We start from the raw sequence: 24,173 nt of genomic DNA on the forward strand, positions 1-24,173 counted from the left end.
TGGTGTAGGTTGCAGATGTGGCTTGGATCCCACATTGCTGCGGCTATAGCATAGGCCAGCAACTACAGCTCCGATTCTACCCCTAGCCTGGGAACTTCCACATGCTGCAGGTGTGGCCCTAAAAAGGGGGGGGGGGAGAAAGAAAAGAAAGGTATTGCTTTAAAAAAGAAACAGAAAACCAGTGATTTGCTAATAAAGTTTTGGGAACTCGACAGATAATAGAACCCCAATTTCCCCTGGGGGGCTCCAGTGCGTTGGTGTTGGTCCTGCCTTTGGCCAGTGGGTCCTGGAGCTGGAATTCCTTCCCTTGAGGACATGGGCTGGGCTCCCGGGCGGGGCTGGGCTAAGCCTCGCTCTGTTTGCAGCCCTGTCCTGTTACAGTTGTGAAGTGTGTTCCGTCGCTTGACCTTCTGCTCTAGAACACTTCGTGCGCTATTATTCTGCATTTCCTCTCGAATGCCTTTCTTATCTGTATGCTGGGGTATAGCGAAGCGAAGCAATAAATACCTCAGAGCATAAATATTTTTGTTAAGAACTGAAGTACATTTCTAAATCTGTGAGCACAAAAGTGAGATGGAAAATTACTGAGGACGTTCTAAGCTTAGGACCAAGAATGCCAGGAGAGTTTTATTTTTGTGTTTAAAAAAGAAACACGAAGTGTTGTTTGTCTGTGGGTGTGAAAAATATATTGAAATAGCATTTGATAACTATGTTGTAAAGCTTTGTTCCTGCCCTATCTTTTAAAACATTTTCCTTTTTGGCTGCACCCGTGGCTTATGGAAGTTCCCTGGTCCAGGAATGGAATCCAAGCCACATCTGTGACCTGTGCCATGGCTACAGCAATGCCGGATCCTTAACCCATTCTGCTGGGCTGGGGATTGAACCCCCACCACTGCAGAGTCAATGCAGGATCCTTAACCTGCTGTGCCACAGTGCAAACTCCTCCTGCCCTATCTTAATTTGAAAACTTCAGTCTTGTTTAAATGTGTTTTCTCCCAGAGTTAGATTAATGGCACATTCTTTCTTATTTGGACTTCTTTGAGTTACTGCAGGCTTTTTGACCATTTAATTCTTTTTTTTTTTTTTTTTTTTTTTCTTTTTAGGGCTTCACCTGTGGCATATGATGAGGTTCCCAGGCTAGGGGTTGAATCGGAGCTGTAGCTGCTGGCCTGCACCACAGCCACAGCAATACCAGGTCAGAGCTGCATCTGTGACCTACTCCACAGCTCACGGTAACACCAGATCTGTAACCCACTGAGCGAGGTCAGGGATCGAACATGCACCCTCATGGGTATTAGATTCCTTTGTGCTGCGCCACGACAGGAACTCCAGTGCAGTCTGAATACCTTAACTGCTTTATGTGCTTGTCTCATTTAATCCTGAATAACCCTGTGAAATGTGGTGACCACTAGTTTCGTTTTACAGATGAGGAAGCTGAGATTCAGAAGTTTAAAATAGTTTGCCCAAGATTTTGCAGTTAGTTAAAACTCCAACTTAGTACTCCGATTCAGGAATTTGTTACTTCAGAGTGCAAGCTCTTAGCCCTTGTTCATGTCTTTAGATTTTTTTCACCTTAATGAGTAACTGAATGTGTCGTCATCCTTTTCTGGAATGAGCCTAAGAAGAGGCGAAAACATCTCACCACCCATGCTGGTCCCAGTTCTCAGACAGTTGTTTCATGGACCAAAGCAAGTATTGAGTAATCTTCAAGACCTGTTTAGTTTCATGAGTCGGACGAGAGGAATCCCAAGTCTTACAGGCATCTCGCTTAAGTTTACTTGTGACGAAGATGACACGTGGTCATCTTGCTAATTATATTCACTCTTTTTCCTTGAGTCTTGTCAAGGGGACAGGATCACCCGCCCTCACCCCCTCGCTTCCATCCGGTAGTGTAGTAGTGACTCTTGGCCTTAGAAATGTCAGGAGAGGTCTTTGTTCCTTTTGGCCCCCGAGTATTTTGTCAGCCTTCATTCTCTCCGCCTTGTTCATATTCAGGTAAGAGCTTCCCCTACATGACCCGTTTTCTAGCATCTTCTCTTTCTACTCCTTCAGGAAAAAGAACAGCACTAACTTCTTAAATCTAGAAGGTGGAACACAGCAGGGCGTGCAGAGAGCACAGCAGCATAGTGTTTGCTGGTTAACTGTAACCAGCCCCTGTTTTGAGCAGGAAGCATGGAAGCCTAAGTTTGTATGGCAGGAACCTCAGTAACCCTGGGGGCTGCTAGACCATGCAGGAGGCTGCCCAGACTCCTGGTGTCATGTAGGGAAGAGGGAAGGAGGAAAGAGGAAAAGGAAGGCACTGCAGATGGGACAAGAGGACGCTGGTGGAGTGTCCCGGCAGTTTGTTTGGTTGTCTTCATGGTGGGTGAGGTTGAGAGCCCCCACCCCAGAAGTTGTTCCTCTTTTCTTTGACACGTGCCTATAAGAATATGCTCGGTAAAAGCGCCTTCCGGGATAAGCATTCTGCCAGTATTTCAGATTTAAGCAGCTTTTCATCATGTATATGTGAACTCGTATGTCATGCGCTTGTACATAACATGAGTCTGACATTGGGGCCAGCGTATCAACTTATATCATCCTCGCTGATCTCACTGTGCCTCTGAGGAGGTTAAAATTAGGTATTAAAGGTAAATTTCTGGCTTCATATTCTGCTTTTTCAGACTAAGTTCCACTGTGGTAGATAAGCCTTTTGTTGGAGGCGGCGGTGTGTCCAAGAACAATGAAGCAGGGAAGAAAAAGGTGCAAGTTTGCTCCGGCAGGCTGTGCGCCTGTGCCCCATCTCATCTGGTCTCTCTGCAGAACCAACTCTGAGGTTCCCAAGTTTTCATTGTGAGCCTAGAGGGAGCCTTCTCAGGGCCAGTGAATGAAAGTTGGAATCCTCCAGCAGCACCAGCAGTTCTGCAGCCGCTGGAGAGCTCTTCCATCGAAGTTTTATCCATGAACTAATATGACAGTACAATATCATGAGAACATAGAAAATGAGACTTGACTTGAGAATTTTTTCAGGCCATTCCTAGTCCTACGTAATGGTTATAATGAAATCTATATTTTTTTAAAAAACCTGTTAAGGTGTAATCTTAAAAGCAAATTGTTCCTGTGGCACTGAGTCTGGGGTTAGACCATACTAAGCAAACTATATTTCTTAAAGTAGCATAACTGTAACTAGGAATTCTGGCATCCTTCATGGTATTGTCATTTATACATGCAAGATGGGAAACAATTCTGTTGTCTAATATATAGCCCAGGATGTTTTGACCAATATGGCGTGAAATGACTAAGATTTTAAACTTTGATCTGGTGATCAGGGCACTGCAGTTACCAGCAGTGCTCTGTCAAAGGTCAGTGTTACAGTAGCAACTGCTTTATTCTGAGCCAGGTCATCACTTCCTAGGGAAATGCTTGGATTAAGAGAAGAGGTTAAATTCAAGGTTAGGTGTGAAACGTTCCCCACCCCCTCCTCCCCAAAGCTTTATGGAAAAACCTAAATGCTTGCTAAATGTTTAGCTTTGGAAGGGACCTGGATTGGTTGTGAAAATGACCCCTCCCACCCTGTGGCCACAGTGTCGGAAGAGGAACTTTGTATCTGCTCAGAGCTTTGAGATTGGAGAGGAGAGAGGGGCTCTGAACCAGGGTGAAGTCCTTCACTGATAGAGGGTTGGTTTTGACCTGTGCTGTGCTACTAGTAGCTGACATTTTTTGAATGCATATGCTGGGCCACTTAGCTAAGCTGCCAAATCTAAGTCCTCAGAATAGCCTTTTGTGATATATGCTACTGTTAGCGTTCATTTTATTTTGATTAATTGATTAATTATTTTTTGGCTATACCTAGGGCATGCAGAAGTTCCCAGGCTAGGAATCGAACCCAAGCCATGGCAGTGACAGTGCCAAATCCTTAACTGCTAGGCCATCAGGGATACTCCCTTAGCCTTCATTTTTATTTTATTTTATTTTTTTATTTTTCCGTTTTTTTAGGGCTGCATCACGGCATATGGAGGTTCCCAGGCTAGGGGTCCAATTGGAGCTACAGTTGCCGGCTTACACCGCAGCCACAGCAACTTGGGATCCAAGCTGTGTCTGCGACCTACACCACAGCTTGTGGCAACACCAGATCCTTAACCCACTGACTGAGGCCGGGTATCAAACCTGCGCCCTCATGGATGCTAGGCAGATTCATTTCCACTGAGCCACGCTGGGAACTCCCCTTAGCCTTCATTTTATATTATGAGACTGAAGTTTAGGTAAGTTAGGTAAGTGGGTCAAGTTGGTAAGAAATTGAGATAGGACTTGAACCTGGCTATCTCTGGTTCCAAAGCATGTCCTGGAATAAGCCCTTACCCTCCGTTCTCTTTCTTTAATCATTTGTCCAACCAACCGGCACCAGCGAATTGAAGCTTGTTATACATAAGTGCTGTTGCAGCTCCAGAAGTGAATATGAAATGGCCCATGACCTGGAGCTGCTCATGACTGAATGGCACATGGGCATAAGTACTGGGCGGGGGGGCGGTGCTCATGCCCAGGGCTGGGAAAATCCAGAGAGAGAGGAGCAGTCTAGAAGTTTCCTGAAAAGGTGATACCCAGTGAGTTCTGAAAGACAGGTAGGAGTTGACTGGATGAAGCTGGAAAGTAGGACCTCTCTGAGGTATGGCACTTAAGGGCATGCAGTGGGGGATTCCTGCCCCTTGCAGGTGGTGGTGCATGTGGGGAAAGGGCAGCTAAGGGAGAACCTAGTATGCTGGGTAAGCATTTGGACCTGGCCCTGCCACTTCCTAGCTCTGTGTTCTTGAGCCAAGTCTCTATCTCTTCAGTCCTCAGTGTTCTCATCTGTAAAATGGGAATAAATAAGAGGCCTGTCCCACTGGCTGTTATGAGTATTAAATGACAATGAACTGAGACTGCTTAGTACAGTGCTTGACACGTAGTTAGATGCTTCATCCATTGCAGGTGCAGTTATTAACCACTGTTATCATTATCAACATCTTTTTCCTCCTCCTCAGTATTTGGGAAAGCAAAGACCAGATCTTAAAGGCCTTCCTCACACCACCTTATTTTGTCTTTGGGAGCAGCCTTAAGCCACGATAGACCAGAGAAAATTCAAATGTCCTTGAATTTCATAGTGGGAGGGGAGAGGGCATTTCATATTTTGGAAAGTGGCAGCAAACTCATTTTGATGAAATACATTCCAACATAGCAGAGAGGGGAAATTTGTAAGGAGAAAAAGGAAGTAATATTACTTTGTATCAGTTTTGCAAAAATCTTATTAAACACAGCACTCAAACCTCTTTCCAGAGAATGCTATTTGCCCTTTCTGATTTTTTTTTTTTTTTTTTTTTTTTTTTTTTTTTTTTTTGCCAGTGCCTGCATGCAGAAGTTCCCAGGTCAAGGATAGAACCCTAACCACAGCAGTGGCAACAGATCTTAACCCCTAGGCCACCAGGGAACTCCCTGCCCTCTCTGATTCTTAAGAATTCCTCCTCACTAGATTATGAACTTCCTAAAGGCAAGAGCCCAGTTGTCTTCATCTTTGTGTCTGCAGCATCTTCAGGGTCGCACAGTGGCAATGAGTTGAATGAGTGCATGTTAATGGTATTCCTTCATGTTCTGGTACCTGACATTTAAAGAAAGGCAGATAGTGTTAAGAAAAAAAGACTTAAGCCCGTGCATTGGTTGGTGATTTTTATGTGCTCAGCTGTGATACCGCCCTGCCTGGATACTTTAGTAATTTCCATCTTCTGCTGCCTGTACAGACAGTTGTTTTAGAAATGAAGGTCTTTTATGCTAGGTGAGCATCTTGAGGACAGCACAACTGTGTCTGTTTTAAATAGTTTTTTCTCTGCTGTCTGGCATGGTACCTGGCACGTCGTAGGTCTTTGATAAATACTTGCAGTAATGAATTTCTTTTTTAAAATGTTAGGACATTGTCTTGAAATATAGTCTTAATTTAAAAGAGACGACAAACTGGACTCTACTTATTTTGGCTCACAAGAGGGAGGTCAGTACAAAATTCAAGTTTGGGTAAAAATGCCCTTCTGTTTCAAAACGCTGGCTTAAATACCCTGTGGTGTACACAGAGCTTTTATATTCCCCCCTGTGTCACCCACTACTGTCCTGTTGTAAAGGTAAGGTCTTTGGACAGAGTTTGCCTCTGTTAACCTTAAACCCTCGGACCATCCCCACGTACTCCCTGCTTGAGGGTGCGGACTAAGGTCCCAGCTTTGCTTGGCATCAGTTTGCTCCCGTTACTCTGGCGGGAATATTGGAGGGGTGTTGGTGGCAGAGTGGGAAAGCCATCCTGCAATGCTCTCCCCTCGTCCTCTCTCCCGTATAGCAGATGAGGTGGCCTGCAGATGACCCCATAGCATCCTCTGCCTCCTCTTTTCAGGATGTCCGAAAGCAAACTCTCCCTGAAGCTGGCTCCTCTTTAAGTCACTGTTTAGCATGGGACCTCCCCACACAATGCTTTCCTACCTTTTTCCTTTGTTATTTGCAACGTATAGGTTGATCAAGCACTTCACCCCCCCCCACCCCATTGCTTTCATAGCTGGATTTCACAGTCCTTCATTCACCTTCCTTAAGTCTAGTCTATTTTTTGAGACCTCTCAGTAAGTTGTTTTCTGCCTGGTCCTTTTTTCACTTACCTTTCCTTTCTCTCGTCATATGTGAACTACTCGCTAATCAGTGACTTTAGGATATACCTTAGAAAATAGGCATAATTTACTTGAATTTGTTTTTTAATTTAATTGTAATTCTTTTGCAGTATAGTTGATTTACAGTGTTTTGTTAGTTTCAGGTATGTAGCAAAGTGATTCAGTTTTATATATATAGCTATGCCTGTATAATAGATAGCTATTCTTTTTTAGATTCTTCTTCCTTATAGGTTATTACAGAATTCTGAGTCTAGTTCCCTTGTTGGTTGCATTTGTTTTAATTCTGGCATTGGCTTAAGAGGAGCAGGTGTGGTGCAATTTGTGTTCACTTCTGTACTTACCCATGAGAATATGAAAGCATATAGTTTATTCTGGTATTATTAAAATTTAAAAAAAGCTTTGTTGGGGGTATAACTGATGTATGAAACTGTAAGCTATTTAAAGTGAACATTGCAATGATTGGATATACACGTATATTGTAAAAACATTCCCCTTATTTAATTAGCATATCCATCACCTCACATATTTATCTGGTGTTTATTATTCCACTGGTAGAATGAAAAGATGCTTTGGAGAGTTTGACCAGCGTGCCCAAGTGAACATGAACAGATTGGTGCCTCTGGGTGACAGTGGGTCAGCTTTTCCAGATTTCCTGAGAAGTGCCAACGCTAAAACTTGGGATGTGCCAGTGTGCCATGTACACATCTGAGAACTTTCCCACATTTTGGTTTATTTTTCCAGCCTCCAATATCAAGATTGGCCTCTGTTCATTAGTGGGAGGGGAGTGTCAGGATCCAGGGAGGTTGTTTTTGTTTTTGAAACAGCGGAGGAACAGTACTGGTAAATGCCAGGCATGTGTCTCGAGCAAACGCCAGGCGTGTGTGAGTAAAGACCCTGGTTTCTGGACCTCTGCACTCTCTAATCTTGGCGCTTCCTTTTCCTCCTGACACGGGGGCATCTGGCAACTGTGTCCCTATTGTCCTAACCCTAGGAACTCAGAGAGTGTGTTTCTCTAAGAGGGTTTACTAGTTGTATATAATACTATCAGGAGGTGCTGAGCTCTGAATTATATTTCCAGTGGTAGAGACTGACTTTGCTGGATCCCTCCAGATGCTATAGAAAAGTCATAATAAAGGCTCCTACTGTAAGATATCATGGAAGATGGGAAACCACATGGCCAAATGGAGACTGTGTCAACTCCATTGCCAGCCAGCTGTTGTCGTAGGTAGGTTACTTAAACTCTGTAAGCTTCAGTTTACTTATCTATAAAGTGGGTTTGATGCCTCCTGCAGGGCTGGTGATGTGAATGCTAGAAATAATATATGTACAGAGTTTACCGTGAAAGAAATGCTCCATGTATAGTAACTGTAATTTCTGGTAAAATTAGGGGTTTGGTTTTTGGCCATGAACATGTAGTGACCGGAACTCATTGACCTTCCCTCATTGACCCACAGTGGTGCCAGCATCTGTAAGATGTCTCTGCTCAACGAATCGCCACTTCCATTTAAAAGGCTGGACGTCTTCAGCCCCCCGTGGTCATCCCCCTTCATGGGTTTAGGTTCAGCATAAAAGCCATCTGTATGTGCATTTGGATTAGCCTGTGTCTAATCTATTAGCTTCTGTTTGGGTGGCAGAGACTAGGAGTTGGAGGTCTAGGTCAGTTGTATTTTATTTATTTACTTTTGATGATTCTCAACTTTATTCTTTCTTAATTGACTTACAGTTGATGTACAATGTTGCATTAGTTTCTGCTGCACAGCAAAGTGGTGCAGTATACATGTGTGTACGTTCTTTTTTGTATTCTTTTCTGTGGTGGTTTGTCACAGATATTGCACATAGACCCCTGTGCATGTAGTAAGACCTTGTTCTTTACCCATTCTATATAAGAGTTTGCATCTGTTAACCTCAAACCCTCGGTCCATCCCTACGTACTCCTGATCCCTTGGCAACCACAAGTCTGTTCTCTGTGTCTGTGAATCTGTTTTGTAGATAGGTTCATTTGTGCCGTATTTTAGATTCCACCTGTAAGTGATATCATATGGTATCTGTCTTTCTTCTTTCTTCTTTTTTTTTTTTGTCTTTTTGCTATTTCTTGGGCCACTGCCGCCGCATATGGAGGTTCCCAGGCTAGGGTCAAATTGGAGCTGTAGTCTCCGGCCTACGCCAGAGCCACAGCAATGCGGGATCCGAGCCGCGTCTGCAACCTACACCACAGCTCACGGCAACGCCGGATCGTTAACCCACTGAGCAAGGGCAGGGATCGAACCTGCAACCTCATGGTTCCTAGTTGGATTTGTTAACCACTGCGCCACGACGGAACTCCCCGCTTTTTTTTTTTTTTTTTTGTCTAAGTATTTGTCTTTCTTATTTTGACTTCACTGAGTATGATAATCTCCAAGTCCATCCATTGTTGGTGCAAATGGCATTATTTCATTCTTTTTATGGCCAAGTAGTATTCCATTTTATATACATATCATATCTTCTTTATCCACTCATACACTGATGGACATTTAGGTTGTTTCCATGTCTTGGCTATTGTGAATAGTGCTTCTGTGACCAGAGGGGTACATTATCTTTTTGAGTTATAGTTTTGTCTGGTTATATGCCCAGAAGTGGGATTGCTGGATTATATGATAACTCTACTTTTAATTTTTTGAGGAAGCCCCATACTGTTTTACATAGCGGCTACACCAATTTACAGTCCCACCCACAGTGTAGGAAGATTGTCTTTTCTTTGCAGTCTCTCTAGCATTTGTTATTTGTAGACTTAGTAATGTTGTCCACTCTGACCAGTGTGAGATGATACATCCTTGCATTTTTTCTAATAATTCGTGATGTGGAGCCTCTTTACATGTGCCTGTTGTCTTTGGTGAAATGTCTATTTAGGTCTTTTGCTCATTTTTCGATTTGAGTTTTTTGGGTTCTGTTGTTGAGTTGTATGAGCTGTTTGTATATTTTGGAAATTAATCTCTTATCGGTTACATTATTTGCAAATATTTTCTCCCAATCTGTAGGTTGTCTTTTTGTTTTTTGTTTACGGTTTCCTTTGCTGTACAGAAGCTTGTAAGTTTGATTAGGTCCCATTTGCTTATTTTTGCTTTTGTTTCTATTGCCTTGGGAGACTGTAGGTCAGTTGTACTTTAGCTTTCTCTTCAGGTTCCCTCGTTTCAGCTCAGTGTCCAGTGGCCCTTCCTTCTTCCTCTAGTCTCCTCTAGTGAGGCCTTGCTCCTGGCCAGTTAGCACAGACTTCCAAAGATTGAGTGGGGTGCTCCTTCCTCTTTGTGTTGAGGGAATTCCAAAGGCACTGCAGGGCATTCAAGGGAAACACCCCTCTTTTCGCAGTCTGGGAGGCTTCCCAGTGCCTTTTGTCTATGGCAGCCTCCTGACTCTTGCGAGAGACAGGAGGCCAACGAATACATGCTCAGAAGAAAAAAATATCAAACACAGTAAATGTTCATTAGTGCCAGCTAGACCGCTGGTGGTGATGATGGTGGTGGCGGGAGGTAAGGACTTGAGCCTCCTTATGCTGCATCTTCCTTGCCCCCCCCCCCGGATGATGAGCAGCACTAATATAATGGTTAGGCTCAGTGCAGTGCTTTCTCTTCAAAATAAATGTCAGTAATGTTCATAGCTAAGCCAAATGTGGTGCTGAGATTGCATTTTCTTTTTTGAACGGATTTTTTTTTTTTTTTTTTTTTGTCTTTTTGCCATTTCTTGGGCCGCTCCCACGGCATATGGAGGTTCCCAGGCTAGGGGTCTAATCAGAACTGTAGCTGCCAGCCTACGCCAGAGCCACAGCAATGCAGGATCTGAGCCGTGTCTGCAACCTACACCACAGCTCACGGCAACGCCAGATCGTTAACCCACTGAGCAAGGGCAGGGACCGAACCTGCAACCTCATGGTTCCTAGTCGGATTCGTTAACCACTGCACCACAATGGGAACTCCCTGAATGGATTTTTGTTTTTCCTGGAGTTGGCAAGTGCTTCACCTTTTCCTTTGCTTGGTTTTCTTTAAACATCTCAGTCTTCCCACACACCTCCAACTGTGTTATGAAACTTATACAACTGCACATGATCCAGTCTTGTCTGTTAACCCCCCCCACTTCCTTCCCCCTTCCCTCCTGGACACATCCCTGTAGAGCCCCGACTTCCCATTCCTCCCGGACTGGGAGGAGTAACACTAACTCATAAAGACATTCAAACAATTTCTCTACTTTCACATCTTCCCTACTCACAACCTACACACTTTGCAAAACAAAACAACCTACCTGCCTCCCAAAACGAAACACCTGGTACCTTGTGCCTCTAAGCTGATGAAGGACCGATTTAGCTTCCTCTCCCAGGGTTTCCCCTCCTGATTTGCATTTTTTTCTCCTGGGATTCTGAAATCCCCTAGTTTCATCAGTCATGGAGCTTTAATCGTTTGTATCTTGTTCCTCTCCTCAGTTTAAAATGATTTTTCAATTGAGAAAAGAGTGTAAAACCTTTATTTTGTCATTTAAACTCAGCAATCTCCTTGCTTCTAGTTCCTTATTTCTCGTTATGGGCTAGATTAAAGCAACCACGCAGAGAAAGGGAATAAATGTAGATATTCCAGTTCCATCTTACATTTTCTTCTTCCTTCATTCTGTTCTTCTTTATCGTCGGATACAAATGAGAACAGGGTTAGGTTTGTTTGTTTGTTTGTGTTTTGGAGTCTTCTAATGAGAGATTTTTTCCTTCAAGTGAAGATATGGGAAAATCCCACTTCTATGCTCTGTTTTCTGCTGAATAATAAAATCATCTCAATGATTGAGATTGTAAAAATAACTTGTCTTGTTTTAGTTCTGCAACTAACTGAAAGAAAACAAGGCGAGTTTACAGTTAATAGGGAGCCCCAGACATAATTAACAAGATGATGAACTAGTGCCTAAAAAGAGGAGGTCAGAAAGGAAAGATTATTTAAGTTGGAGAATCTGGGGCAGTGAGTATATAATGAGTGTTAAATATTTGAAGGTATGATGTAGAGCTGAGGGTTCCCAGTTGCCCTTTTCAAGATGAGAGACTTTAAGAGGAAATGGATAAAATTAGAAGTAGAGATGGAAGTATGTTTTACAAAGATGAAATTTCAACACAGCACAGACTGTTACTGGAATGAGTTCCTGAAGTATGGTCACCTTGGGTAATTTTTCTTTGTTGTGTTTAGCCACTGTCTGTGAGTTCCAACCTTGCATGTAAGGACTAATTGCCATTACAATTTTTCCAGATCAATGCAATCTCCCTTGAGAGGGTCCAGGAGCAGGTAGTAGAGTGGAATCGACATTCTTCACAATTGCCTATTTTAGTTGCTGTATAAGAATCCTCACCTTCCAGTCTGACTTGAGTGCTTGGAATACTCCTGAGAACTACTGACTGTGGCTCCAATGTTTGATTGAATGGACCAGTGTCAAAATATCACATGGGATGGTAAGATCACTAGAGTATTTTTTTCCCCATACTATCTTCCATCCTGTTCTAACCCAAGAGATTGGACATAGTTCCCTGTGCTGTACAGCAGGACCCCATTGCTATCCATTCCAAATATAACAGTTTGCATCTACCAACCCCAAACTCCCCATCCCTCCCACTCCCTCCCCCTCCCCCCAGCAACCGTAAATCCTTTCTTCATGACCATGACCTGTTTCTGTTTTGTGGATGGGCTCTTTTGTGCCATATTTTAGATTTCACATCTAAATGATGTCCTGTGGTGTTTGTCTTTCTCTTGCTTCACTTCGTATGATAATCTCTGGTTGCATCCATGTTGCTGCATCATTGGCTTTAATGCAAATGGCATTATTTTGTCCTTTTTTTATGGCTGAGTAGTATAGAGTATTTCAGTTTTTATTCTTGTGCCACCTGTGTTTGGGTTGTCCATGGCTTCTGTCTCAAATATTCTGTTCACATGAATGAAAATGAGCATGGGCATAAACTTCAGCTGAAACCTCTCCATACGTGAAGCTCTTCTTGAGCCATGCATCTTTGTCCTCTCCTTTCTACCTTTTGTAGGTTATCCCGAAAGCATAGAACAGTCTCCAGGTGGATGGTGTGCGTTTTCATCTCTGGCTTGTTTCCCCCTTGCCCTTGTTCTGTCTGGACTAATCCCTTCCCAGCTGCCCAGTGCATCTGTTACTCTTTGTTTGTACCCTGACCTAGCATTTCCTACCACTAGGTAGGCAGAGAGGGTGTCTTGACTTGTTCTCTGGGATTTCCTACAATCAGTAGTCTGTGCTGAGTGAATAGTAGTTTTTGAGGAAATGATATATAAATATAACCAAGTATAGTCATTTAATGTTCAGGCAAAGTAATTTCCATAGTTACCACTTGATAACGTGTTCTGTTTCTCAGAAGCAGTCCTTAATAACTGCTGCATCTAAAGTCGTGGTGTGTGACATAGCACTGTAGCTGTGGAAAGAAGGGATCCCATTTATTCAGACTGGATATGGGGAAGCATTCTTCTGCCCAACCCTCCTGACACGTGGGGCATTGGAGCTTTGACGGATCCCTTTAGGGTTGAAGTTTTCCTTTACTGCAGCTTTTCTGCCTTTTGGGGAGCCATGCCAGAGGTAATCCAGTAAGAGGAAAAAGCTTTAACTTGATCTTGGTTCTTTTGACTCCAAATTTGATTCCTTTCCACTTTATGTTTTGCAGCTTTTTATTAAGGTATTTAAGAACACACTGTGTTTCTGTCATTTTGCAAGTTAAGCATTGGAAGCCATAGCAGTTTGTCATGGCCTTGACGGTCCTTTGGGAATCGATTTAGGAGTGTGCAGTGAGACTTCCAAAAATGGAGAGCTTATGACTTGGTAACACTCCTTCTTAAGAATATACTCTAAAGAAGGGATCAGAGGCCGAGGCAAGTGTTTTTGAGTGATGGGGAGAAACCAGACTCAACCTGACGTTTCAGCGATGGAGAATGGGTACATGCATGTTGATCTATACCACAGAATATTATGTAGCAGTTCAAACTTGTTTTTTAAACTTTTTCAGTAATGTGGGAAAATAAGAAGTAGGAATCAGAAAGAAAAATATCAGTGTTGTACAATCCCAACTATGTAAACAAATTTAAAATATACTTAAAAGAATAAAGTATACAAAGGTTTTAAATTGATCTCTGGGTAGTGACATTATGGATAATTTTTATTTTCTCCTTTTTTTCTATAATTTCCAATTTTCTTATAATGTATTTATAATCAGAAAGTATTGAAGATTATTAAAAGTTTTCACCAAAATAGAAAAACAATGACATATATCTAACTAATGATTCAAAAGAACGAAAACTCATCAAGTTCCAGGATTTAAGTGGCTTTAATCATCTCTAATTTTGAAAACGAACACTTCATCCCAAATGATTTTTTTTTTTTTTGCCTTTGCAATTAGTCAAGGTATGATTATATATGATGCTGAAAGCTGTGTGGTTGATGAGATAATGTTCTAAATATTGATATTTATACCGGGAACATAATATGGTAAATGTGCATCTTACAGTGTAATCTTTTTCTGTTTTTCTTTTCTTTTTTTATTAATGATTTTTATTTTTTCCACTATAGTTGGTTTACAGTGTTCTGTCAATTTCTACTGCACAGTAAAGTGACCCAGTCACACATACATATATACATTCTTTTTCTCACGTTATCCCCCGTCATCCTCCATCACAAGTGACTGGATAGAGTTCCCTGTGCTCTACAGCAGGATCTCATTGCTTACCCACTCCAAAGGCAGGATCTCATTGCTTATCCACTCCAAAGGCAGGATCTCATTGCTTATCCACTCCAAAGGCAATAGTTTGCATCTATTAACAAAGACCGGGCTTCGAAGGGAGCTTGTGCCTCCTGCTTGTCTTGGGACTGGCCAGATTTTATAGTCTTGGTTGTCTTATCTGTAAATTGGGATTGTGAGGATTAAATGATATGATTGCATGTAAAAATCTTTAGCACAATTCTGGCACATAATGATCACTCAGAAAATATTACTGCTGAAGTAATACGTGATAGCTGATACAATGCTACTCTGAAGGAAGATTTTTTTGGCAGCATTTTATTTATTTATTCATTTAGTTTGTATCTTGACTTTTATTTTTTTCCATTATAGTTGGTTTACAGTGTTCTGTCAGTTTTCTTCTGTTCAGCATGATGACCCAGTGACACACGCATGGGTACATTCTATTTTCACACATGATCATGCTCCATCGCAAGTGACTAGACCTAGTTCCCAGTGCTACACAGCTGGATGTCATTGCTAATCCATTCCAAAGGCAATTGTCTGCATCTGTTAACACCAAGCTCCCCATCCATCCCACTCCCTCCCCTCCCCCTTGGCAGCCACAAGTCATTTCTTCCAAATTTCCTTATATATAGTATTTAGGAGAGGCGAGGTTAAGTGGTTTAAAATTTTTTTTCTAATACAATATTAATTTTCCGAAGGCTATAAAGACAAAGACGTTCTGCTGCCCCTCTCATCTCTCTAAGAAAGGAAATATTCTGCACCTTTCTCCAAGCTTATGTAAGCGTGAACACATACGAAATGAGTGGTTTTTGTTTTGTTTTTCCCTTAGGTACTACTCTGCAACTTTTCCAACAAGCCAGTAGTTACAGACTTTTTTTTTTTTTTTTTTTTTTTTTTAATTTTATGGCTGCACCCACAGCATATGGAAGTTCCCGGGCCAGGGATTGAATCCAAGCCACAGCTGTGGCAATGCCCGATACTTTAACCCACTGCACCAGGCTGGGGAGCCAACCCTCACCTCTGCAGTGACCCGAATTTCTGTAGTCAGATTCTTACCCCATTACACCAGGGCGGGGACGCCAGTGACAACATTTTTAATTGCTCTATTCATAGGTTCAGATTTGACTAATTTGTAATAACTGCATAATATCCTAAATATTGTAGCTATGGAAAAATTTGTTTGGACATTCCTAAGGGTTGTTTGTAGGCCCCCATCCTCTACCATAGATGCTGTTTAGTTCAGCATCTTTCTATGTGATCCTTAAGATTCCTTGCTTTATTTCCAATTAGTTTCCCCAAAGTGGCATTGCTCAGTCAGAGCATATGTTAATTACAGTGCAGAAGGGTTTGGGGTTACAAAAGTTGTGTGAAACAGTTGGTTCTTGCCCTCTTACAATCTCTGGGAAGAACAGATATGCATTTATTTTCCCAGGGGTGGATTTCTTTCTTTCCCTCCCTTCCTCCCTCTCTTCTCTCCTTCCTCCCACGGTCCCTTCCTTCCTTTCTTTTTTGCATAGGTACAAAGATCTTAGTAAATGGTGTTTATTTCCAGGGGCATTTGAAATCTTTAACATCTTGAAACATGTATAAATCAAGAGGGCAAAGGGAGCCTCTTAAATGAGGTTTACTCTGTGTAGTCTTTGCTGCTTTTATTAGACATGAATTTGTTAGAAATGGTGCATGTGTAAGCTTTTCAATTTCTAAGTGCTTAGAGTCCCACTTAAGAGCTGAAGCACTTAAAATTTGCCTTCCTAGCCCTTCCCGGGCTCACACCCCACAGGGCACAGATGACCCCCATACAGGGGGAGAACCAGCCCCACAGCCAGCGTCTTGTTTAGAGAGGCCCAGACTTGCTCCCCAAGATGCAGGCAGCTGAGCACATCTTCAGGTTTGAGGTCACCAATGGTAACAGGAATACTAGTATGTGAACAAATTGTAGACAGATGCCCTTTCTTTGTAATGTCACTGAGAGCTACTTTGTACAATGTATGTTTTACCAAGTACCCACTTAGTAGCCACTTTGTGTGTGTGTATAAGATCTACGTCTACCAGGCAAAGGACAAAGAAAAGAAAGGATAGTTCAGATGGGTTTGCCATCCCGTGGGCATGTGTGTATGTCGTCTTCCTGTATGAAGGGACGTGCGTGTCACATGACCGTCTTGTTTCGAGGCTTTGTTTTCTGCCATTGGTAATTAACACTTGGTTACATCAGTTGGGATTATGCAACTCTTTCACAGCTGACACTAGTTCATACCTGTTTTCATTCTTCCTTCCCCCTGATTCAGCATCTTGGCTCCGGAGAAGTGATTGCATTATAACACTTCAGAACCCGCTTGGCTGTATTCCTGACTCACCGGAGTGGTCACATATCTGAAACCCGCTGGGCACCCTGTCAGTGGACCTGTAGCTGCTTGTTCTGCATTCATGTTCTGTCTCCTCATGGTGAATAGCCTTAACCTTAAACATCCTATAACGACTGGCTTGTTGGAGAGGAGTGTTTCCCCTTGCGGGAGTCCGCAGGCAGCCTGGGTTGCCTTGGGTTCCTGCAGTACTCAGTGAAATAGCAACAGCAGTAAGGGCTGTGAGAGCAGACAAATTCGTAGTGCCACCCATGCGCTCTGTGTAGTTCTCACCTCTCTCTAATTCCTCCACCAACTCTGTGTGGAGGCTCTTAGCATCCCCGTATTACACATGCAGACAGTGAGGCAGCTCTGAGCCGTGGCGATACAGCTTATACGCGGCTGAGGGATGGAAATGACTTCACATCGGGTGAGGCTCACTGGTGGGGCTGGAGAAAACCAGGGAACGAGGCGATGACCCAGGGATGCTGGGCACTGGGCGGGCAGATCAGGGGGAGCGACTTGGCAGCGATGCTTGGCCGCTGCTCTTGTTTGGAGAGGAAGTGACGCAGCTGAGTGCTCCCATCCGAAAGCCCTGGACGGGTGAGGGAAGTCGAGGGAACTCAGGGCAGGAAGGAAGCGGGGGAGAGGGAGGTGTGGAAACTTGGCTGAGGGCGGTCTCCTGCAGCAGCAGCCTGTCACAGAGAGCCCCTCTCTTCACCAGCTTTGTCCCTTTAGGGCGCACATCCCAGAGGAGGGTGAAGCAGGTTAAAGGTGTGTTTACCGTCAGCCAGTTTCTTTTGTTTTGACAAGTGAGTCATATGACCAGGCTGGAAAACCTCTTCTCCTGTTGGTGTGATCCTTTCTGAGAGTGGTTTTTGAAGAGGTTGTACTCGACCTGCCGGCATTACCCTACTGGGCGGCACAGCCCGCAGCCCAGGACTTGTAGAAGGAAAGCCGTCTAGGTAAGAGGCATTGGGGGTGGGAGGCGCTGTGGCCCGAACAGGACCCTGATGCTGCTGTTGTGCCCTCTGCCTAGACCATTGTGGGGCTAAAAATGGGGTCCATCTCCACCCTACCTGAGCCAAGTCCATTGTGGGTGAGCAGTCAGATTGCAGACGGCATGTCACAGTCTTCCTTATAGAATGTGGTGGCTTGCTTTTGTCATTGTTATTTTTATATCACCAGGTCATAGTTTTCCACCTGCTTTCTGGATATTATTAGAATGGTTCATTGAGTAAGAACGTGGTGGGTCAGGTGGTGGCCTTAGTGACTGTGTGATCTCGGGCAAGCTCTTAACCTCTCCAGCCTCGGCGTCCTCGTCCGTGACATGGGCCCTTAGGAGTAGCCGTCTCCCGGGGCTGTTGGAGATGGAGCTCAGCAGCGTGTCCTGGCGTCTCATCTCCTTTGAACATCGCTGCTTTCTTGGTGTGCTGACCCTTGCAGGCATCTCCCCTCTGGCCCCTGGCTGTGATTCGCTCTGACGTTCCAGGACACACACCACCCTGGGTGTAGACACTTGACAGCAGCAAGAACTGGAATTGAGCATGGCTGATTTTACGGTCTCTCAGAGAAGGGCGGAGTCTCTTAGGACAAAGCATTGCTGGCATGAATCGACAGAGAAAGCTCATTTGAGAAGTAAGCCAGAGTCAGGTATTTTGATACAGTTGATTATGCAAGTTGGACGGAGAAGAATCCCTTATCTTAGGCCCGATTGATTGTTGCCTGCGTTGTATCTGGCTTGTCACTTTACCTCCAAATAGAACATCTTCCTGTCCGTTTGATGAGGTTAAATGCAACTTTGGCAGTGGCGGAGCCAGAGGGGTTTGGGGGGAAGGAAAATACAGACCCTCTTCTTGCTGTCACATATCGCTGCAAAGGGGGCACTGTTAGCTGTCTTACCAGGTTCCTTTACAAAGTACCATGTAAGGAAGACTTCTGTATTTAAGCAATAAATAAATAAACCTAGTTTTTTTCGTATGGAAAATTTCAAGCAGACACAAAACTGCAGAGTGGAGTAAGGCCTGACATCCTGGCTCCCACCCTCAACAGCTGGCAACTTGCGGCCAGTATTGCTTCATCTGTAGCCCTGCACAGTCCCCACGTCACTCCTTTTGAGCAAATCCCAGATGACATATTATTTTATTTATAAATATTCAAGATCTACTTGGTTTTTTAATCTGATATGCCTTTTATTTTCTTTTTTTCAACACCATGTGTCTTTATTGTTGTTATTATTTTTGTTGTTTTTTCGTATTTTTAGGGCCACACCCATGGCATATGGAGGTTCCCAGGCTAAAGGTCTAATCGGAACTGTAGCCGCCAGCCTACACCAGGGCCACAGCCACAGCCACAGCAATGCCAGATTTGAGCTGCATCTGCACCCTACACCACAGCTCACAGCAACGCCAGATCCTTGACCTGCTGAGTGAGGCCAGGAATTGAACCCACAACCTCATGTTTCCTAGTCAGATTCGTTTCCGCTGTGCTATGACGGAAACTCCTATTATTTTTAAATGATTTTAATTTTTTATATTATAGCGGGTTTACAGTGTTCTGTCAGTTTTCCACTATACAGCAGGGTGACCCAGTCACGCATACATACACACATTCTTTTTCTCAGAGTATCCTCCATCATGCTCCATCACAAGTGACTAGATATAGTTTCCCCTGCTATGCAGCAGGATCTCATTGCTTATCCATTCCAAATGCAATAGTTTGCATCTATTAACCTCAAAATCCCAGTCCATCCCACTCTCCCCCCACCCCCAGAAACCGCAAGTCTATTCTCCAAGTCCATGATTTTTCTTTTCTGTGGAAAGGTTCATTTGTGCCGTATATTAGTTTCCATATATAAGTGATATCATTTGGTATTTGTCTTTCTCTTTCTGACTTCACTTAGTTTGAGAGTCTCTAGTTCCATCCATGTTGCTGCAAAATGGCATTATTTTGTTCCTTTTTTGTGGCTGAGTAGTATTTTATGTGGTGTATATACATACCACATCAAGATGTACCTTGAATGCCTTAAAAGTTTTAGCAACATGAAAAATGGACCTTTTCAGGTCCTTCTGGTGGGAAGAGCTTGTGTCTCTAAAAACCACAGGGCAGTAATCCTCAAAGCAGGGGGTGGGAGAGGGATTTCCTTTTTTTAACACTTCCCTGGGAGGCTTTTTGAACTACTTGTTTTCCCAGAGTTGCCTTCTGCAGGACCTCCCCCAACCACACGCCCCAGTTAGAAATGGCAGCCTTTGCTACTTCAAGGAACTGGTTTGCTTCTGAGCGTTAGAGCAGGAATAAAAGATAGGGAAGCCTGCCTTCGGGGGAAAACCTGATTCTAGGTAACGGATGCTTTACCTCTCAAGAACCATTTTTGTTGTTGTTCTTTCTAACCACCATGAATGGGTCTATTTAATAATATGTTTATTTTTCTGTCTTCTTAACCAGAGCACACTGGATGTTATTTAATTGTTTCTGTTTACTCTGGGTCATTTTCAACACAGCCTTCCATGCTGTGGAGGACTCAGTTTTATAGTTGACCTGTCACCTTCCTCATTGCCACTTGTATGTCCTGTCAAGGTGCTTTTCCTTATCTCATCTGCTAAGGGCTAAGAAGCAAGGTGTGTGAAGATACACAAGGTTAGAGTGAATGGACTGTGACAGGGTTTTTTGTTTCCTGACGATGGTGTTGAACTTAAAGGCTTTGTGACACTTGATGACTCAAAGGATGTTTGGGCTCCATTTCCTGATTTTCAGCGATTTTCAGCATAGATGTGGTTGTTCTGTGGCTACCTTTCCTGTAGGTAGCTCTCCCTGTGAGAGGGCCCTATAGCAGGAATCTATCTTCTCACTTTATTTTTATTTTTTGGCCACATCGAAGGCATGTGGAAGTTCCTAGGCTGGGGACTGAACCTGCGCCACGTTTGCAGCCTGTACCACAGCTGCAGCAATGCCAGATCCTTTACCTGCTGTGCCACGTGGGAACTTCTCACTTTCAACACAGCTTAAGAAAGCCTTGAAAAGTCAGTTACATGGTTAACGCACCCCAGAAAGTTGGAAAATGCATTTCTGGACACATTTCTTTCCATCTCACCACTGAATGTTTGAAAGTGAGTTAGTAGGAGAGAAATGAGGGAATGTTAAAAGGTGACCATTCTAGGGAGTTCCTGTCGCGGCACAGCGGAAACGAATCCAACTAGGAACCGTGAGGTTGCAGGTTTGATCCCTGGCCCTGCTCAGTGGGTCAGCGATCTGGCATTGCTGTGAGCTGCAGTGTAAGTCGCAGGATGTGGCTCGGGTGCCCTGTAGTTGTGGCTGCAGGGTAGGCCAGCAGTTGTAGCTCCGATTTGACCCTTAGCCTGGGACCTTCCAGATGCTGCAGGTACGGCCCTAAAAAGCAAAAATAAATAAATAAATAAATAAATAAATAAATAAAGTGACCATTCTACTTTTGTTGTTGTAGTTATGTCGCCACTGAAAGTTAGAGATTTGTGTTTTAAGCATGGGACAAAAATTTTCCTTGTCTAGAAATAGTTTGCTGTGTGGATATAAATTACATTTATAGTAGAAATGAATAGTCTGATTTTTCAGCAAACAAAATGAACTTCCTTTCTGCCATGCTTCAAGGGGAGAAGGAGAGAAGCTATTTTTAGTACCCTCTTCTTTCCCATCCGCTCTCACCTGATCCTTTCCAAAAACTCTCCTTGGGACAATGACATATCCTTGGGACAATGACATAGCACCTTTCAAAACTTCAGCCGTGCCTCGTGCAGGTTTATACACAAGATGAACGAGTTACATCGGATTTCCTTTCTCAAACCCAGACCTGGGTTACATAGTTCTGTGAGGTGTGCTTGGGATTGTAATAACAGGGAATGCTGGAAAAATTCCAGAGGCTGTTGGTAAATAGAGAATGCAGCTGAACCGCGGTTAGTTTCTGCTAGTGATTTCCGAATTTACCTTTACGGGGGAAAAAGATGAGTCTTTGTAATGGAGCGTGGGAAATCAAGAGAAAATGTGATGACTGTGGTGAAGATGTGGATTTTAATTTGTCTTTCATTTTTCTAAAGACTGTACAGGTAATTCAGTCAAGAAGATTAAGCTCTGTTTGGTGGAGATGATGAAAGATCCCTTTGCTTTTTACCTATCGTATTTAAAGATTTATTAAAGCAGCCAAACAATTTTTTCTATGTTAGGAGAAAGCTGTCTTTGCTTTGTGTTTTCACCGTGCAGGTTTTTCATGGATCCGTCTAGAAAAAGAGAAATGGAGAGTACCAGCTAGTGGAAATGCACAGCTGATAGTTACAGATAGGCAGGAACACAGTGGTGACTTGGGGACTCTGATGAGTTGGTCAGGAGAAGGTTTGGAAAGTGACTTTGAAGCTTTTTGTATGTTCTCTCTCACTGTTGCCTCGTCCATAAAAGGCCTTTCAAGTGCGCTGTTTACAGAGCAAATATCCCAACAAATTGCTTTGGGCAATCCCGGGCACACCATCCCACTGGCAGTTCTATTGTAGGTTTTGGAAAGAACTTCCAGGGGATGGGGCATCTTTTTGGCCGCTGAGACCACCCCCCAGGATAAGGCACATCAAGGGCTGGAGAAGGGAGACGTGGGTGGTGGGCAGGTTCTTCTAGAAATCAGAGTATAGTGTTTTCCCCCAAAGCACCCGTGAGCTGAATAACTTCTTATCCTGTTTCTACATAGTTGAAGCCTCTCTTAAGTGCCCCCACGTCAGTCTGTCTGAGGCTTCACATTCCTCAGCTGTCACTGAGGTCACCTGGAGGCCCCTCTCCTACCTTGGTGTCAAAATCTCAGCTAGGTTCAGGATTCATTCTTTCTTTTATCATAACGATAAATATTTACTTAGCCTCCTGCCATGTACAAAGCTCAGGTCCTCGGAGACCACAGGGCTGAACCAGACAGAGATCTTTCCCTTCAGGATTCTCATTGGGAGCCAAGATGCCTATGGGAGCTCTTCCTGTGCCAGAGAGACTGGATGTGCCAGCAGCTATAGAGACACAGCCAAGGGGACTCTAAGAACAAAGGCGGTTTAGAATCAATTTTCTACAAAAAAACAAAGAGACCCGTTGTCAAGACCAGACACTGTATGCATGTGATTGACTGAGAGAGAGAGAAGTCTTCTGACTCCCTGAGGATGGGCTTGTAATGGGACATTTTGCCTAATGACTGGTTCCTTTCTGCTCCAGGTGTCGCGGTCTGGGGAGGGCCCGGTAGCTGTGCTGGAGAGCAGCGTGGTCCCGTGTTACACGTGGTCAGGTTTCCCTGTGGAATTCTCATTGCTTCACATTACACCATGTATTCTTTGTTTTGCCTGTTTTAGGCTTCGTCCGCAGCAGGTGGTAAGATGCCCAAGTCCTTTGCACACCTTCTCTGCCGTCCTTTGAGCAGACCCAGCTCACCATGAGGGCTTAGGAAAGGAAGGGAACGCGCCCACCCTTACTGAGTACCCCGCCCCCCAAGCACTTTCTCACGGATGCCTCACCACCACCCTGGGTGGGTCTTATCTTTCTAGATGAATAAACTGAGGCTGAGCCAGGCTAAGTAACTCCGCCCTCACTCCAGGCCTCTCTGGGTAAATGCAGTTCTCACACCAAAGTTCGCACATGTTCTGTTTCCTGAGGTTAAACTTTGGTTCTTAGAACCACTCAGCTCATTTGGAGCCCCTCTCCTTCCATCCAGTGAGTCCTCAATATATCCTGAAGCCGTTCTCCTACATAACCATGATTTCACTATTAAGAACAGAGGAAGAATTCACGGTGAACAGTCACGTCGTCTCACTTCTCCTCGCTCTTTCGAATTTCCCTAATGGTCTCTCTCTCTCTCTCTCTTTTAAATTTTAGTGGCGTGTAGGTGACTTACAGTGTTATGTTAGTTTTAGGTGTACAACAGAGCGAATCAGCCATTCACATACACATACATATCGATTCTTTTTCAGGTTCTTTCCCCGCATAGGCTATCACAGAGCGTTGAATAGGCTTCCCTGTGGTCTCATGTGTTTGTAACTTAGGGTTCAACATTGCATTTTGTTTTTCTAACTCCACAATTTCTGTTACTCTAGAGCAGCCTGCCTCCAATCCCCCTGTTCAGTTTTTGTTTCATGATGCTGACTTTTACTGGGACTGGACCAGTTTTCTTATAACCTTTTGTTGATACCTTGCTTGGCAAGTGTCTTGCAAATGGAAGATTTTAAAAGTTCTCCAAGACTTCAAACAGTCAGGTGTTTTTCTAGGAGATGTGTTGCCAGGTTGTTAGATGTTGCACATGATAAGCTATTTTCTGTAGTTCATATATTTTATGTTGCACATGATAAGCCATCTTCTGTAGTTTATGTATTTTAAACTAATCTTTATTTACAAAGGTAAGACAGTGGTCAAATGTTAGAATAACTCACAAATACAGTTGGCACTTCCACAGGTTCCATGTATGCGGAG

The 24,173-nt window shown here is 43.6% G+C and overlaps 1 protein-coding gene across 1 annotated transcript in view; it reads left to right on the plus strand.

Annotated features, from left to right (window-relative positions):
- Positions 15,289 to 24,173, plus strand: part of PTPN14 (protein tyrosine phosphatase, non-receptor type 14) — a 134,231-nt gene continuing 125,346 nt past the window's right edge. The window contains 2 exon segments of the mRNA XM_003130398.6: positions 15,289 to 17,689; positions 18,171 to 18,362. The gene's annotated coding sequence lies outside the window, so the exon portion shown is untranslated.

The sequence above is a fragment of the Sus scrofa genome, chromosome 9 (genome assembly GCF_000003025.6).
Source record: "Sus scrofa isolate TJ Tabasco breed Duroc chromosome 9, Sscrofa11.1, whole genome shotgun sequence".
NCBI lineage: Eukaryota > Metazoa > Chordata > Mammalia > Artiodactyla > Suidae > Sus > Sus scrofa.